The sequence below is a fragment of the Centropristis striata genome, chromosome 22 (assembly GCF_030273125.1).
Source record: "Centropristis striata isolate RG_2023a ecotype Rhode Island chromosome 22, C.striata_1.0, whole genome shotgun sequence".
Taxonomy (NCBI): Eukaryota; Metazoa; Chordata; class Actinopteri; order Perciformes; family Serranidae; genus Centropristis; species Centropristis striata.
Window position 1 is genome coordinate 3,709,053 of NC_081538.1, and position 20,166 is coordinate 3,729,218.

Genomic DNA, 20,166 nt, shown 5'->3' on the forward strand with positions numbered 1-20,166 from the left:
ACTGAACTCTGTTGAAACATCACAAACAGCAAAAAACATTTTGTTGTGTCAGATTATGTGATCTCCTGAAGAATAGTTGATGGATACTAACGACTCCTGATCGAAATGTTCTGAAACTCTCGAACACAAGTTTACGTACTGTGTACTCAGCGATGACATTGGAGGTGTGAGTTTCTTCTTGTTTTTTCTTGGAGTTGCCGAGCACCTGAAGCAGCTCCTCTATCCCATCCTGCAGCAGCCTGTCAATCAAAGCCTTCAGCAAAGGCAGCTGAGAAAAGAAAACATAGAGAAGGTCAAACTGGGAGACTTTTACAAATTCTATCAACCTCAAAATGTATTCTGTGTCATGCTCGGAGCTCACCCTTATGCCGTAGGCTTCAAACATTACTTCAATGTCCTAAAGAAGAGAAAAAAACATTGTTTAAATGTGCAAAATGAGAACATGTATCCCAGAGGAGGTATTACTGTATTTACCTTCATCTCAATAGATTTTCCAGCAGCTCCTGCATCACCCTACGGAGACATTAAAGTAAATAAAATTATTGCAATTTCCTTTTCTATTTACAGAACATATGTTTTTGAGGGATAATAATGAAACTACCTTGTGTCCTTTCAGGCCCGCTTCTCCTTTATCACCCTGCAACAAAAGACAAATGAGCAACAGAGCCAGCATTTCTGTCTTTATTAAACTATGAAGTATGAACCCCATCACCGTCTTACCTTCATTCCCGGTGAACCCTAGACACACAGAAACAGAGGTGCAACACATTGGAACATGCATCTACAATGCATGACATCAAGCTCGCCATATCTGTTCGCAGATAATGGCACGACTCATTGCAGCCCACAATAAAAGCACAATAGTCATCGCTGAATGATGACTCACATGCCCTGCAGGCAAAATATGAATTATGCCATGCAACAGCTGAATTAATGCGCCATTATTCTTGAGCTATAAATATCCATAAACGTGTTATGTGGAAGCATCAAACTCACAGTAGCTCCTGGAGGACCCATTGGGATTGGAAATGCTTCTCGGATTTCGTCGATGGTGGCGCCCTGAAAATGAGTAAAAAATGAGTAAAGTTAAGGCTGCCAGACGCATTTTGGTGCACCTGCTTAATGTTTCCTGAATTACCAGTAATCAGAAATGAGCCAAGGTGAAAAATATTATAGATACAACCATAAATACACAGTTTAATCTCTTGCTTTTCAGCCTCCCTGCTTAATTAATCATTAACAATGCAGGTGATTTTTACCTCTGATGTGACTAGCACCTGCCTTCCTGGCAAACCTGGAGGTCCTGGTTCCCCCTTACCACCATCTTTACCCTGAAAAACGAAGAAAACACTTTCAAGTTTCTCAGTTTTCTCACAAATATAGCATTTGTTTTATCTCAAAGCTGCTTACATTTGCACCCGCGTCTCCCTTATCCCCCTGGAATGAGTGAAAAGTTAACATTTGCGTCAAAAAAATACTTTAGAGACATTTCAGCTGGTTATAATGAATTTCTAGGACCTTTTTGCCTTCATCTCCTTTCTGCGCTCCTTCTCCCTGTAAAAAAAAAAAAGGAAATCCAATTTTAATAATTCACCTGAAAATAATGACAAAAATCTGAACAATTTAATCAAAACAATCAAATAAGCACAGACATTAAGCTTAAAATGAATCCAGTGGGTATCACACAGCACAGTGCTGTGACTGTTAGATGAAAATGTTCCTCACATCTTTTCCTGGCAGGCCCCTCTTCCCGTCGATGCCAGGTCTCCCCTGTGGAGCAGAGGAAATAAAACAACCATAATCTCTGGAGATATTCTTCAGATCGATTATTATGGTGGTAAAAACAGAAGGCGCATGCTAATTACACACCTGAAACAACAATACATTATGCTATATTGGCTTTAATGTTCCCGTTAGAAACACATAAAGGATGGATAGGTAATCTTTTAGCTAGAGGTGTCCTGATTCAGAGCGATACTCACTGGAGTTCCCGGTAAACCAGGCATCCCAGCAATCCCGACACGTCCTGGGTCTCCTTTGTCTCCCTTCTGAAAAAAAAATTTTTTGGTAACACTTTACAATAACCAACTAAGTTATGTTTATAGATGGTTTATAAACCAATTATTAACAATTGACTACATATTTAATCTTTAAATGTTTTCAACCAATTTCTTAAATGTATATGAATCTTTTCTAAATCTTTAACATACTTAATATGGTGTTAAGATGTTATCCAATCCAATCCAATCCCCTTTATTTATATAGCACAATTTTAGCAAACACAAGGTTTCCAAAGTGCTGCACAAACAATAAATACATAACACAATACAAAGAGATGTAGTAAACAATAGATCAGTAAGATGCAATAAGATAAAATAAATTAAAAATGGGATAAAAATAAATAAAATAAAATGTAAAATGTACTGCCCGCATAAAATAAAATATGCATGAATATAATGGGTGCAAATTAAACTATTAATAAACAATTAATTATAATTTAATTGTTTCTTAATGGTAAAGTAGCTATAAACTACAACATTAATATACCATCTATTTGCCATTTATAAATTATTTAGTTAGTTAAACTAAATGGCCTATATACGGTTTATAAATGATGATTAAACATTAATAAACTATCTGTTTACCATTTATAAATGATGGTTATTGTAAAGTGTTACCAATTTTTTTATTTAATAAACTCTTGGTGGTATTAAGAGGTAAAAATATTGGAACAAAACACATACAAGACGTTACATTTATCAAAAAAAGCATATCTGTTTCTGATATTTGAGCAAATTTTACTTCATTGGTAGTTAAACATAGTAAACAGAACAGGGCTGCAACTAACGATTATTTTCTTTATTCATCGGTTCATCTAATGAATTATTTTCTACATTAATTTACTATTCTTTTGGTCTATACAATGTCAGAAAACAGTGGAAACTGTTTCAAGGTGATCTCTTCAAATAGTTCAATGTTGACAAGCAGAAAATCCTCATATTTGAGAGGCTGAAAACTGCATTTTCTAACATTTTGCATGAAAAATAACTTAAATGATTATCGAAAATAGTTTGAAAAATACTTATTTCTTATCAAAATAGGCAACTATTTTTCTGTTGTTGCAGCTCTTAAACAGAAGAATGTCACACAAAAAAAACCATTGGTATCCTCACCAGTCCAAGCTCTCCTTTTTGTCCCAGGTCACCCTGCAGTTATTATAAAACATCTTGTAAGTAAGCTCAAAGTGTAAATGCACAAAGCTCAAAACAGTTCTCATGTTTAGATCTTAACATTTTAACAAAACTGTGTGTTTGTATAACCTTTTGTCCTGGTTTGCCTGGTAAACCATCGAGCCCATCTCTTCCAAAACCACCCTGCAAATCGAACAGCTGCTTATTTCAACACATCACTGCTGATACTTACGGTACCACAATAAATGTTATTTAAATGAATGATGTATACACATACCACAGATGATCCTGGTAGTCCAGGTTTCCCCTCTGGACCCTGAGGACAAACACAAATATTCATATACTGGGATGATTTTAAGAAAAGTGATAATGTGATTTTGATGAGGTTTGATGACAGAGGAGGGTTGTCATTCAAAGCATTTTGGTATTATTGATAGAGCTAAATGCTGCAGAGTTACAGAGTTAAATGTTATGGACAGGGTGTGCCGGATTAATTTCAAATGCACCAGAATGAATCAGGAATACATACATACAGGCTAACTATTGTCATTTAACCATTATTTCGATTTCCATATTTTCCATTAAACAATTAAATATTGTTGCTGTATGTCACTGGTTATCAATCTAAGGGTCACTACACCCACTAGAGGTCGCAAGGCGTTTGTAATTTTAAAAGCTGTGAGACAATTGAGCAGCTGGAACCAGCGAATAATTAATTGGTTATCGAAATTGTTGCAGTTAAATTTTCTGGCAATTGACTAATCAATTAATGGATTTATTGTTTGAGCTCCATGTGATACTTTTTGGGAATGCACTGCTAACTACGGTCGCCCATAAAGTTGGAATAATTTTGTTTTCAGGCACAATCCTCTGTTAATTGTGGTTTCATTTGTATTGTGATATGTTTAGAAGATATTGATTAATCACATTTTGTGAAGATATACACTTTATCCGTCAATAATAAATCACATTGTCACAATCATTTCATGGAAAGAGGTAAAAATATTTTATTCCAACTTCATGGGCGACTGTGTTTATTATATATAATGACAGGATACTCACTCTTGGTCCAGGCAGACCTGTTTCTCCTCTCACACCAGGCTCACCAGGATCTCCTTGGTCACCCTGAAGAAAAGGAGAGATAAGCAGGGCAGAGAAACTTAATTCCCTCATTAAAAAAAGAAAAATAAACTGAATAAAATAAATCATGTTGCACACTAATCATCAGGTTACCTTAATCACTCTGGTCAGTATGTTGTTGTCTCCACCAATCTGGTTGGACAAAAAAAAAACAGAAATAACAAGTTACATTGCTAATGTATGGATGAATTACACCAAATGAATGATTACTAATATGTTGCGATTTATTTTATTTTATTATTTTATTTATTTTTCTCTGCTATATCTGTAGCCGGATGATTCTTCCTTTTAAATGTTCTCTAATGAAATGACAAAATTATAAGTGTATACAGCTGATATGGACACTATAGACATCTGAATTAATGTTTTTTGCAGTATAACATTTGTCGGGTAAATATGAATGTAGAATTTTTTAACAGTATTGCATGTATGTATTAATTGAGTTTGTTATTGTTTTTCTTGTATGTACTGTTTTTGTTTATGTTGTTTGTATGTCATTTTCTATGTCTTTTTAGGGACCCTAGGAAGACTAGCAGTCGCCAAGGCGTCAGCTAATGGGGATCCATTCAATAAACAATAAACAATAAACAATAAACAATTGAGCAGATTGAAAACAGTAATTTATTTCCCAAGGTCTTATGGGAGTGTGTTGTTATTTTTTTAATTCTGTATAAGCTTCGTTACAACCAATGCCCTTGTCAAACATGGCTGAACTGATGAGAAGCTGTCAAAAATGATAATAGAGGTTTGTTTACTTGTCCTCCCGGGGGTCCAGGTTTTCCCTTTGTGACCACGGCAGCACGATCAAAAGAAGAGCACAATAAAAAAAAGTTAAAAATCTAACATGTCACACTGCTAAACACAACCCATATCTGCAAGATAAAAGGGAAAACAGTAGGAGCGATGGAGTGTGGCACACACAAAAAGCCAAACTTAATTAGTGAACATATCAAAAATCAAAATCGTGAAGTCACAGAGGGAGAGCAGGTTGTGACGATGGCGACCGAAACAGAAGAGTGAACAAAAGGCGTCAACCAGCAGAAACAATCAACATGCTCGTCAGTGAGAGGAAAGAGAGGGATCGTGAATACAAACGTACCTGCTCTCCTCTGTCGCCTTTCTTTCCATCAGCACCCTTAAAAAAAAAAAAAAAAGGTTTGGTGCAAAAGAGACATAACTTACACAAAAAACGAAGTAAAAGAAACACTTTAAGTCTATTTCTTGAAGGAATAATGATCTTCTTTTCACAAAAATTACAAAAAAACTCACAGGCAAGCCAGATGTCCCAGTGTCCCCTTTCTCTCCTGGGTCCCCTGGTCGCCCTGGTAACCCCAGTGGACCCTGATCATCATTAACAAAGGAAGAAGAACAGCTTCTTAGTCTTGTATTGCTGTTTACATCAAAAGTCTTAAAGTAGGTACAAAATTTAACATGTTAAATGAAATGCTGCTGTGAGTAAATGTGTGTGTAATTGCGCAGCAGGAGTGCTGGCAGACACTTCAGCTTGTACATTTTGAAGCTATAATAGTCCTGAATATGGAGGTTGGAAATAAAAATGAAATGCAATACAGAGCAGATCAAACACAGTGCATGTCATTAAAAAATATTTAGTTACAAAATGACATGGTTGTTGGGATATTGACTTGTGCTTTTTATTATTTTGTCTCTTTTCTTATCCTGCTGTATCTTATTTGATCTTATTTAAATTTTTATTTCTATTTCCCTGTTTTAATTGACTGTTTTTGCTGTTTTAATGTGTATGTAAAGCACTTTGAATTACCCTGTGTTGAATTGTGCTATACAAATAAACTTGCCTTGCCTATTGAGTGGTAAGTCTTTGACCAAACTGAACATTTGGTCCAAATAAAGTGCAGACTCCCATTAAGTTTCTGCCACATTATAAGCCAGTTTTACATCCAAATGCATCACAAATTTTAACTGAATTTAGGAAAAACAGGCACAAAAAACACATAAACTGTTATGTGATTATTAGGAGTTGTTTTTTTAAGCAGTAGGTAGTGACAGTTCTCCAGTTGGAAAGCCATTATATGTAGAAGAAGAAGGCCCAACATGATGCAATTCTCAAACTGGTTTGATTTTGTATGAATACTTATAGAAAACAGTTCGTATGATAACCTACAGAAACAACAATCGCTGGGTTTGAAATGTTGGTAACATTGTGACAGCAGCAAAAAAACTTGGATTCGGCTACAAATAACTGAATTTCTGCACAGTTTCTGTAAGTAAGAGTAATGCCATCATTAATTTGATACGTTAGTCCGTTTTAGTCCGTTTCTCTTGCACTTTGTCACATTTTTATTTGAACAATACATCAACTTTGCAACCTCAGCCAAGCATAAAAATGTTTTTGCAATATTTGGAACTTTTTTTATTAGCAAATCTAATTGAATTGAATATAAAAACAGGTGGAAGGAAATGCACATATTGACTTATCAGTCCCTTCTGTGCCAGAATTAACTAAAATCTGTTGATGAGGCCCTGATGAATGTTTCTATTACAGTTTTGGAACTTCATAAAATAACTTGAATATATGTTATTTTGTTTTTGTTGTTTTTTTCATATGCGTATTATTTTTACTCTTGTAAAAACACAAAAGAAATACCCTAATTCCTCTGTCACCAGGCTCTCCCTGTGGTCCAAGTTCACCCTGTGAAAGACAAAACGAAACAATCACTTAAAGTTAGTAAATGGAGGACATGATTGTTCTGCCTTTAAGCCATCATGGCTGACCAACAAAGCAAACTAAAGCATCATATAAACATTCTGACTGTACCTTAGCTCCTGTGTCTCCTTTAGCTCCAGGTGCACCCTGCACACAAAGTCATTACCACCAATGTTACAATGTACATATTTACATTTAAAAACTCACATTTCAATCACATTTTTCTTGTCTTATGTCTTAATTTCATTAAAAATATGAGCTCTCTCCTGATGCAATAATTTCTAATGGACCCTTGCAAGGAAACTACATCTGAATTGTGCTTTATTATACAGACAACTTGAATTATTACTGTAACAGCCACTCAGGATTTACTTACATCTTTACCTCTTAATCCCGGTTCTCCAGGATTGCCGGATAACCCGATAGACCCTTTGTCACCTTTAGAGCCATCGTGCCCCTGGACAATAACATGATTTATGTTTTAGTAACTTTAACAACCATATATAAAAAAATATATATTCTTAATCTCCTTTCTGGTTTCTGGCAGTTGCAGTGGAAGCTTGCAGTGAACTTTCAGCAAAATACACACAACAATACATCGATTCTCAAAAACCCAATCCAATCCAATCCACTTTATTTATGTAGCACAATTTTAGCAAACATAAGGTTTCCAAAGTGCTGCACAAACAATAAATACATAACACAATACAAAGAGATGTAGTAAACAATAGAACAGTAAGATGCAATAAGATAAAATAAATTAAAAATGGGATAAAAATAAATAAAATAAAATGTAAAATGTACTGCCCGCACAAAATAAAATATGCATGAATACAATAATGGTAGCTAATGTTAACAATAGCACCAAGCCTGTGCTGTATGCTCCAAGTGTGTTCAGAGTCGCTAAATAGATATTGATGACCTTTTACTGCTGTACATAGCACAAAGAATAAAAAATAAAAAATAAAAAATAAAACCCAGAAAGGACAGGTTCAAGAAGTTTATATTTGTTCCATACAAGAGGTTGGATTAGAAAAATGTCCTTGAACACATCTTTCATCAGCACCAAAGTGTACTTGAAACTGAAACTCTTACTGATTTCAATCAACAGTGATTCTCTCTTCAACTCTTCTCTGTCCTTTGCTGTGCAGCAAAGCAGCAGCTACTTCTCAACTATTTTCTTATTATTCATATTCCTATTAGTTAAAATTAAATAGATAAAAGTGAAATCAAGCTCAAATCAATCTAGATTAAGTATATCTGCTGTTTCTGACAATAATTACTTATATATATATATTTTGTTTTTCTTGTCAGGCATTCACCCGATGCAATGTGAGGATAATCTGGTTCATATTATGTATCGATTATTGATCATAAGGAGCTTAAACAGTCGTCATAAGGTTACCTGAGATAAAGCTTGAGAGTCTGTGAGCTACTGGATGGATTTTGTTTGTTTGTTTGGCTGTTTGTGTTTCTATCGTTCTATCAAATCACTCTGAAAGTGACCCCAATAATACATAGTTTCCCACTGATGGTACAGTTTTTCTCAGTCGCTTTGGTGCATTTCTCACATCAATATTAACATTTAACTGTTTAAACTGATGCTGTGAATGCAAATGAGCTGTGATAGTAAACCAAACGAGCAAAATCTCTCTGTTGTGTTTCGGTTAACTGCAAATTCTCTGTTGTTTTGTCAGGACTAGAGAACTTTTATACATCACACACTGACTTATTGTTAAATGTAAGATAGATAGATAGATAGATAGATAGATAGATAGATAGATAGATAGATAGATAGATAGATAGATAGATAGATAGATAGATAGATAGATAGATAGATTTATTGATTGATTGATTGATTAGAGTAGCTTTAAGCAGTTTTAACTTACTTTTGGTCCTGGTTTTCCAGACAAACCAACATTTCCCTGTGAATGATAACAAGGATAAAACATAAATATATAACAGCACAAACAGCTGTTTTCTGCTTCAGTGTTATATGATGAGAACGAAGTTCAGGCATTAAATTAGTGATAATTTCACATTATTTACTGTTCAAGTGACTCACCCTCTCTCCATTTTCTCCCTTTGGTCCACGCTGTCCTGGAATCCCAAAACCAGGACTCCCCTGCACACGTCAGAACAAATCACTCATATCTTTACATATATGTATTATACGCCAACAGTATTCACCCTGTTTATATATTAGTCAATAAGAAAATGATAAAAGTCATGAGTCATGAATAGAATAGAATAGAATAGACTTCTTTATTGTCATTGCACAAAAATACAACGAAATTGGATGGCAGTCCTCTTGGTGTTTATAAATTAAAAATTAATAAATAAAGGAAAATAGAGTTCTAACATAATACAAGACAAAATAAAACATACATGTCCAGCTATTCACAGACATTCACAGAAAGCCCCCCTCTCTACCCTCCCATATTCCCACATACATTCACATACATTTTCTAGTGCATGTTTTTAAGTATGAAGTAGAGTATTTGTTTTTACCAACCTTATCTCCTTTGTCTCCCTGTTCACCCTTTATACCCTGAGGGCCTGTGGGGCCGACTGGACCGATGTCTCCCTGACAAACAGGACATTTTCACACACACACACAAACACAGAACGTCAATCAGCACGATTCTCGTCAAAAGGCCAAACGACAGTTCCAAAACAAAACTTTCCACTATAAATGGCACCCTGTGGACTGAGATTAAAGAGGTCCTATTCAGCGGAGCGTTCAGTCCCCTTCAAAAGCTAATGAGAGAAAATCTTAATTGTGTTTGATAAGCGGACCCAGAGGACTGAGTCTGAGTGTGCAAGAAATACCCCCACCAATTAATTAACAATGTCCCAACAGACTGAAACATAAAGGGAATCACTTCCTTCTGGCTGACGGACTTATTTTAAGCCGGTTAAGATAAATACAGGAAAACAACTGAGACAAACATGTGAGGTCGTCACTAATTCTAATCTGTGGACCTAATTGAAATCTAGCCAGCGAGTAAAACTTGCACAACACTTCTTTTTATTAATTAAATGTCAACTACAAAGAAAACAAATGTTTTTTTTAGAGGCAAAGCTTCTCTGGAGTAATTGTATTGGCTGAGTGAAAACAAATGTCACTTTCTAACTGGTCAGGTTGCACAGAGTCTGCAGGAATCTGGGGCAAAGTTTAATGCAAATAAAGAAATAAAATGTAATCGTGGACAATAAAAGTTAGAGAGTTTTGGTGATTTCAAATTGGAAATGTTTGCATTTATGTTTTTCTCAGCTGGAAAAGCCTGAAGTCACATATTTTCATGCACCAATCAGAGTTTAGCAACATCTGCATCAAAATGCAGTGACAGTTGTTTGGTTTTATATTTTTTGTTACCAGGCCACTGTCAATCAAATCTGATTAAATCACATCCACAGAGTACTTATTATTAGCTGAGTTTGAGTGTTAATTATTTACTGAATCTTAATAAATAATAACTTTTGACATTTTTCCCCCAATACATTAACAATCTGCCCTCACCACAAAAAAGACTGTATGGGTCATCTGAGCAAGCTGCTTATTATGACCCATATTTATGATAATTGTTATAGGTGGAATCCAGTCGTGGTGGTAGTTGTGTCTCATGTAAAACCAAAAGCCAAAACTGACCTATTTTAACTTAGTTAACGTAGTTCAATTAAGTCAGGTAATGTATTTATTTTGTCCCAAACTATGAGCTTTTCCTAAACCTAACCAAGTAGTTTTGTTGCCTAAACCAGCTATTCTCAACCTTGGGGTCCTGACCCCAATTGGGGTCGCAAGATGATTTCTGGGGGTCGCCAAATCATTTTGGAAGTCAGCTCTGTCTCTACTGTGTTAAAGTGTTCATGTGTTTTAGTCTTTTTGGTCATTTAATGTCTTTTTTTGTCATTTTGTGTCTTTTTTTGGTCATTTTGTGTCTTTTTTGGTCTTTTTTTGGTCATTTTGTTTCCTTTTTTTGGTCATTTTGTGTCTTTTTTTGGTCATTTTGTTTCCTTTTTTTGGTCATTTTGTATCCTTTTTTTGGTCATTTTGTTTCCTTTTTTTGGTCATTTTGTGTCTTTTTCGGTCATTTTGTGTCTTTTTTTGGTCATTTTGTTTCTTTTTTGGGTGATCTGCACTGTGCGTGTGAGATTCTGTTCAGTGAGCGGGGGTCGCAGACATCATGCATGTTAAATCGGGGGTCACGACTCAAAAAGGTTGAGAACTACTGGCCTAAACCAAACTAAATAGTTCTGTTTGTTTCAGCTGTATACAACTGCAACTGTTGCATGTTAAAAGGAACAGTCATGTGTAATGGAGGACGCATTGTTAACTTTAATTGTTGCTTATGTGGACATGAATAATTATGTGATAGAGAAATACTTTCAAGCCTTCTCTGTTGACCTTAGCTGAAGCTAAGAATTGTACCTGCAACAAATTTGAAATCTGCAAGAATGTGGGTGTGATACACCGCTCAGAGCTGTCTGAGAATATAAGAACCAAACATGCAGCCAAAACGTTTTTTTTCCTGGATAAATTAAAGTTGACTTTGTTGACTTACCCTTGCACCTTTTTTACCAGTTGGGCCAATTATCTGTTGTGATGGGAAAAGAAGACTGAGTGTGAATATCAAGTGCTTCTATTTCTAAAGTTTAAATAAATGAAATGGTTTTCTTACACCCTTGGCAGGATCTCCAGGAACTCCTCTTTGACCCTCATCTCCTTTCAACCCCAGTGGCCCTGTCAGTCCCTGGAAAAATCAAGGTCAATACAAATATTATTGCCATTTCTGTCACTATTTATATTTTGAGCCAACCAACATTCAACAAATCTAGTTATTTCTCACTTTACTTTGAGCTATCAAGCATTATTAGCAAAAACTGTATTACAAATGACAGGAAGATGCTCCCCATGACTGCATTTTTTTTTGGTTGATAGTCACTTATGAAGGACTAAGCTGCTTAAAATTAAAACTCAGTGATGCAGGACAAAACAGCTCATTTGATAAAGATACACACTGAGGTTTGACAATTTGGCACATGATCATATGTTATCATAACCATCTGTGATGGGCCCTAATCTTGAAAAGCAAGAACCAAATGGCTTCCTCATTTGTTAAATCTAAATGTCTGCTCGGAGACATAAGAAAACAGTTATTAAATAGTGTATTGATGGTATTTCCAGCCACTTGTTCCCAGTTGGTCCTAAAAGAATATACTGCCTCTGCCTCAGGCTTTATTAGCAATAAAAAAATCAATTAAACATTTTTTTAATATGTGTAGATGACATAACAGAAGCAATTATGATAATGTCAGTTTAATTGGACATTATGACATGTTCCAGTGTGCAGGCAGCATGCAAATGTATGTAAGTTCTTAGGGATTGTAAGGAAAGTTTTGTCCCTGCACTGAACCACCCAGTGGTGGTTCTACACAGGGGCCTACAGGGGCCACTGCTCTGTGAAGAAGCCTTTGGCCCCTGCTGTGGCCCCTGTGTCAAATTAATAATAAATTGATCAATTATTCATAACAATGAATAATGGAACAATTCTAACCTTTTTTTTGTTCAAACAATATCTCATTGTACACAAAAGGAACCCAGAATGGGAACATTGAGTCTCATTATTTAAATCAATGTATTTGTATCTTCCAAATATACTTAAATGAGATGTTTAAATAAGCAAAAATAAAGATTTTGAATGCTTAAATATCATCTTTGCCATTTTTTTATGTGCTAATGTGCCCCTCTGATTAAACACTGGCCCCTCCTTGGCCCCCACAGTAAAATTGGTCTAGAACCGCCACTGCCTGCACTACAAAATGTTGACCTCAAACAGCTAAAATGTGCATATGTCCAGATGGTATCTTCACTCACTGTGGGTCCTTGTGGTCCTGTTGGTCCCATTTCTCCTTGATCTCCCTAAAAAAAGACAAAAATGTATTTTATTTAACACTGAGAACACTCACTTACACACATTTTTATTCCGGTGTGACGACAGTGTGAATTAAACAACTATTAGCCTGACTCATGGCTGAATTAAATTGATGCTTACACTTCATCATATTAATTATAAAGCGACTATTTTCGGCCTAATTAAGAGAGAGTGGACATGTGTGTGGGATGAACTCACCTTTTCCCCCTGCTCTCCTTTGAGTCCTTTCTTTCCCTGCAGGTAAAAAATAAATTACTGGCTGCGAATTCTTTCATCGTTGATTCAAACACAATAATCAGCCTTAGTTAAACAGGTTGCATCTCATTAGACTAAGATGAAATAAATTCACAATGGGTAAACTATGCAGGAACTCATTGTTAGCTATTGAACAGGAGATAATGAGGAAATGCACACCCGAGGTCCGATGATTCCTTGGATGCCCTGCTCTCCAAGATCGCCCTTGAAAGATGAATTACAGATGTTATTTTACGTCAGATTTTTGCACTTTACCTTAAATATGTCATGAGTAAACATACTTCCTTATACTCAAATGTTTTGGTCAGTTTTGTTACCTTTGGGCCAACTGGTCCTGTAAAGCCGATATTTCCCTGCAAAACAACAGTTCAAACACTGAAACAAAAATAGGATTTCATATTAATGCACCCAGAGGGATTCTCGTCAAAATCTTCGAAGATCTATTTTGTTATCTTTGGCGACATAAATGGCCGTAAGTGGTAATTACAAGTGCGTTTTTGGATCTCACTTTAGGTTTCTCTTGGTTTTTGAAGTTTCATTGATTGTAGTCATTGCTCTTATCCTTGTAAGTTTGGCCATAGTAGCTGTTTAGTTGCAATGCAAGTGGAGATTGGAAAAAACTGTTTTCTGCTGACACACAAATTATTCATTCAGGAGCTGCTTATCATTCTTCTTGAGTCGCCAGCAAAAATGTTTTGGCATTTTACATTTCTGCAAAAGACAGATATATTGCTAAGAAACATATTCAGTACACTTTAGTGTCTGATTGAGACACATCATGTTTTCAACTAATGTAAAAGTGGAAATAAAACGTAAGTTACGTAACAAATAAACAAACTTATTTTAACCTGTTTCTACATCTAACCAAGTAGTTAACTGTGTGTTTATAACTGCAACCATGGGATGTAAAAATCAGCTAGTGCATCATAAAAAGTAACAACATGGAGTCCTGACTAAGCATCGATGTGATGAGTTGGGAGATTCAGTGTATCTGTGGTTTGCAGAAATGTACAACACAAGCATTTTATTCTGGCGACTGGGTTGGAATGATGCCTCAGAAACTAGCTCAATCACCATTATTTTGCCTCATTTAGCGATAGATAGTGACTTAAAGGATTTTTTATTTAAATGAAAATCTTCAACAATAATACTTTAACAATCTTCCCCATGAGACAATCAGCCTGTTGTTCCCTGTATATTTTAATGATGCTGTTTACACTGAAACTTTCTGACTTCAGAACTATAAAAAATGTCATAATCTCGTCCAAAGTAAATGACAATACTCTATATTAAATGTCATATATTATCTTGATTTCTTGTTGATTCACCTTCTCTCCTGACTCTCCACGAGGACCTTGAATACCTTGTATGCCAATTCCTTCTTCACCCTGCAACAAAGGAATATTTATTATATTTTTTCTGGTTCAAAATGCAATTATTTTCTTTATTATTTACTCTTTTACCTTGTCTCCTTTCCTACCAGGTAATCCCGGCACCCCATCAATGCCAATGGGTCCAGGCAAACCTGCAATACCCTACAGTAGTTTGCATGTGTGTGTGTGTGTGTGTGTGTGTGTGCGCGTGTGTCCGAATTTGTGTGTGAGAGACAAGAGAAGCAAGAAACAAAGAGGAGAGAAAAACACGTTTAGAAGGCAACTCCGATTTATCTTTCAATTGTGTTATGCAATGTCTTTTTGCCATTTCTAATAATGTTATCAACAATGCGCTCACATCTTTTCCCGACTCTCCTTTGTCTCCTTTCACACCCTGCTTCCCACGTAAACCCTTTCAAAAATAATGGAAGTATTATCAGATATAAATGAAACAATGAATATTTCATAACTGGTAACATCTGATTCTGAGGCATTATAAATAGGCTTCACATGCAAGTACACACAATTTATGATGCATGATATTTATGCTATGAAAAATAAATATTCCAGTAAGCTTTTTAGAAGGACTAATACAGCCTTGGTACTTACTTTTTCTCCCGGCTCCCCAGGATCTCCCTACAAAGCAAACCAAATCAACATTTCTGCTTGATCTATGTTTGGTGCATTTTGTTACACTTTATACTGATTAAATTGACATTACATGATGTAATATGCAAAAAAGCGTAATTCATTATGGCGTTAAGGCCACAAAATATTCAAAGTTCGCACATTGCGCTGCTTTTCTTTTTACTCAGAATTTTAAATTAAATCTATGTTACCTTGACAGATATTCCTGGTGATCCTGGTGGTCCAGGCTGGCCAGGTAGGCCAGGAGCTCCATTGACCCCTGAAACACCAGGAGGCCCCTGGGGACCCTTTAAAAAGCAGAGATTAGTGTTTTAGAGTTGTACTGAATTTCACTGCTGGAAAGACTCCAAAATAATTGGACTCACTGAAGATCCTGGCTCTCCTTTTCGTCCAGGAACAAAATTTGCATCTGCGCCAGCTATTACATATCCAGGCTCTCCCTAAGAGGAAAGACACAATAAAAGAATCAAATCAAATCAAATCAAACTTTATTTATATAGCGCTTTTCATACATAGAAATGTAACACAAAGTGCTTTACAAAAAATAAGGATAAAAACAGACAATAAAATGAATGAACATAGAATGAACCTGGATGCACAACCGAACATTTTAATCCTTTCTCAATGTTGTAACGCTCTAATCCCTTTCAAACTCCTTTCTCAAATCCAGCAGATAACTGTGTCATGAGCTAAAATCAGAGCAGAAAGTGATCTGTTCAAATGAAATGAAATGCTGATGTTAGACTTACTCTCTCTCCTCTCTGTCCCTTTGGACCAGTGCGTCCAGGTGGACCCTGCCACGGAAAGAAACATAAATAGATGAATTCATGAAAACAATACTGGACAATTCATTTTTCTAACAGATGCATAGAGGATTAAAACGTTTAATGGTGAGGTGTCCTGGTGAGTTTAAAGACGCTGACCATGTACAGTAGCCGCAAATCACCCCCAATTTATCTCAATTGCAGGCACGATGAGTGAAGACAATGTGGAAGTTGCTTAAACCTGCATTCTATCCAACAACCAGCAGGGGGTGACACCACTTGTTGCAAAAGGAAATCAAGAGAAGAATTGTCCTACTTCAATCACCCCACAGGCTGTGAATGTAAATAATTCTAAGTCTAATGTGGTGGCCTTTTGCACACTACTGGCCAGACGACTGATTTTGTTCAGATGGAAAGACCCTCTTCCTCCTTCATACTCTCATCTCAGAGATACTATGCAACATCTGAAGCTAGAAAAAATAAGATACTCCCTCCAAGGGTCTGTTTTGAAATTCTATGCAACCTGGCAGCCTTTCTTGGATTTTGTGGACCAAATGGAAGCAGAAAATGTCACCCTGTAATACATGTTAACCTCTTACTTGTAGTCTCACATATGTTCTTTCTGTCTCCATTATTTTTGTTTACGTGACTCACCCTATCAACAAGTACATTAAATGACTGTCTTTGATTTAGCGGTACAGGTCTGATGGATGGGAGGGTGGGGGGTGGCAACTAGGGATTAGTTACTGTTTGTATTATGTTTGTATTTTGTATAATGTGTTTGTATAATTTTGTATAACTTGTTCAAAAGAATTGTCCTACTTCTGACTTCTTTATTACCTCAGTAAACATTCTCATCATGAGTTTATGGTCTCAATCACTTGTTTCAAGTCTCCTTCAATACAGCATGAGGTTTATTTGGTAAATGATGGACTCATTAAGAGTAAAATAGATGCTAAAACTGGGTGATAAACACCCCTCCCTTTCCAAGCTTGTACTTAAATATATTAAAAAAACATAAAAAGTTTAACATAAAAACAACAACTGTGCCATAGTAAATGTGCTCACTATATGCATTTGTGTTCACTTTTGTTTCATGTATCATTTGTAATTTTATTACTATTGTTTTATTCATAATGATTACTATTATTTTATTAAATATATTCCCTTAACACTGGTCGTATTTTTCTTATTTTTTCACTATGTTAAAGTTAAAAAAAAATCCATAGCATTAATTGTAAATCAAATAGAGTAGGTTTTACTTTCAGCCCTTTGGGGTTTCTTACCTCTCCTGTAAAATGCATGCTGTTGTTTTTTTATCACCTACTTTGTGCTTACAAACCAAACTGAACACTTCCTGTCTGACATTAGGAAAAAAGTTGCTTAACGCACATACATAATGCTCATAATATTTCATGACTAACTTAATTTAGCTGCCTTTTCTCCTCCTTCAATCCAGCTGAAGTTTTGATATCTTATTTACTTATTTATTAAGTTCACAGTGGAAAAGCAGTGAAAACAGGTGATAGATACAGCAGATACGTAGATATAGATCTGAGTTTTAGCCAGTTGACCCAACACAATCCTCCACTAATAAAAAGGTTTTGCTTCATAAATGCATTTGTCATGTCGATCTTACCATATCACCTGATATGCCTTGAGGGCCCTGGAAAAAAAACAAAAAACAATACAATTTTCAGAGTGAGACCTATATGAAATACACTTTAACCAGGTCAGTGTGATGTTTTTTTTTTCTGAATTCAGTTACCCGTTGGCCGGCAGAACCTGGGGGTCCAGTTCTCCCCGGTCTTCCTGGCAGCCCAGGTATACCATCTGTTCCAGAAGGCCCCTGTCATATCAAAACATTATTGTCTTACTGTTACTGTAACTGGCTCAATGAGTGAATAACAGACTGTATGTCAGATATTATTTTAAACAATCTAGACTCATTTCTGAAGGTTTTCTTCCACATGTATACCTGAGGTCTGTGTCTTTATCTTATGGCTTTGCTCTTTTGCAAATTCCTGGTATGTGAAAACCTACTTGACAAAAAATATTCCGATTCTGATTCTGATGCTGAATTTATATATAAAAGTACAAGTAAGGCAACCTTGGCAATAAACAATAATAAATGATGACAGAACTGGTATAATGTATTGTTGTGAGTGGTGTTGGTTCTTACCCTTTCTCCTCTCTCTCCTTTGGTAGAAGTGAAAGGATCATACTGTCCAGGGCTTTGTCTAAATGTCTACATGAGCAAAAAAAAAAAGAGACATGACAAGTCATTATAAAAGTTAAAATGATAATAAATATTAAAAAAAGTTTAATTCATTAATTATGCAGGACAGACAGTGAAGAACGTATGGAAATGTCCTACTGGCAACAAAGTATTAATAGTGAATAGATGGCATAATATAGAGAAGAAGAAATGATAAAACATACCAGACCTCCGAGACCGAAACCATTTCCCTGAAAGAACGAGAACAAGTATACAGAAAATAAATAACAACACTTTTATGTACATTTCTAAATCAATTTTACCTTTGACACATTTTAATGTACGCACCTTTTCCCCTTTCTGGCCCTGGATAAACAAACAAAAGACATGATTACTAGTTGATTAATAAAAACAGAAAGTCTTTAAATACCTTGAAAGCAGGATGCTAATAAAGAAAAGACACATTGTACTGCTGTTGAATCTTTGTTTAAGATATCTATGTGAATTTATATTGAAGCGTCTTGTGGCGATTTGTACCCTCTCACACATTTGTTTGCACCATGACTGATAATATTGGAGATGAAAGTGATGGAGGAGGAGAAAGGAGGACCAACCTTCATACACTGGGAGGAGCAGGGACCCTGAGGTTTCAGCAGCTCCTCTGGGTCTTCAGTCGGGGTGTCCAGCTGAGCAGACTGAAAGTGGACATGAGGAAAAAGGAATTCATTACCGACTGGTCAAAAATATCATGGACGACATATATAATATAGAATTAAGTGGCAGAGATGGCTGAGTGATGAAGCTGCAGTCACACCTTTCACCAAGACCCCAGGAGTGTTCCATCCTACAGAGTCTTAGTGAGTCAATTATAAAAGTGATGACATTTACGTAATCAGTCACCATGCATGCCTGAGGCGACCTCATATCTTCTCACTGGTTTTACTTTATATCTGCAACATCACATTTGTGCCAGAAATTGCCTTGCACGAGTATAAGATGCTGTTTAAAATGTATTCTGATGTATTCATCAATTATCATTGAACAGAAACATTATCTCGTTGTGAAGGTCTTTACATTCAGGGAGCGTGATGAATAAACAAAATACTAGCCGGTCAAAATTTCATCTGAAGCGAATGTTTTGTTCACCCCCTGGAAGTGAACGGGAGGTGGCCTAAAAGTTTGCCATCTTGGTTTGGACTACAGAGCCTCTAGGTTGTTTTATAACCCTAAGTATACAACACAACATGACTGGTTTATGCCTTTATTTGCGGTGCAAAAGATGAGAAAAAATAGGTTATTATCAAGAAAACTGTGGGAAATGTCTAGATATCAGCTCTTAAATTAAACTCTTATGAGCTATTTTTGTTTATCATTATATTTGTCCAAACAAATGTACCTTTAGTTGTACCAGGCATTAAAATGAACCAGAAATTTGAGAAAACAGGGGTGGTCTAATAATTTTTCCATGACTGCATTTCTTCAAAATCTTTGCAATGGGTACTTTTTCACAAACCAGGAATATTACATGGAAAATGACTAGATATCAGAGCTATTTTTGTTGTTATCATGATAATTGTCTAAACAAATGTTGTACCAGGCATTAAAATGAACAAGAAATTGAAGAAAAAATTTTCATTTTTTTCCATGACGTATATAAATGCATATTGACATGCGAAAATAGTTGCAAAAAAATAATGCCCCCAATGTGTAAAGGCCTTAATAAAAGAGACAGAAAATGAGACGGACAATATTTTTGCTTTGTTTGAATCTTGCCTCATCGTTTAGTTTGAACTCGGAGAGGACTTCCTCACTACACATGATCCCGATAAACTCTCTCTCTATGGATGGGAAGTCGTCAAAGGTTGGCGAGTAGAAGATATTTTTGTAGCTGGTGGGTGCTGCTATTTTATTCAGCTCCTCCAAGTCTGCATTAGAGACTCCAACTGCCAGGACACTGA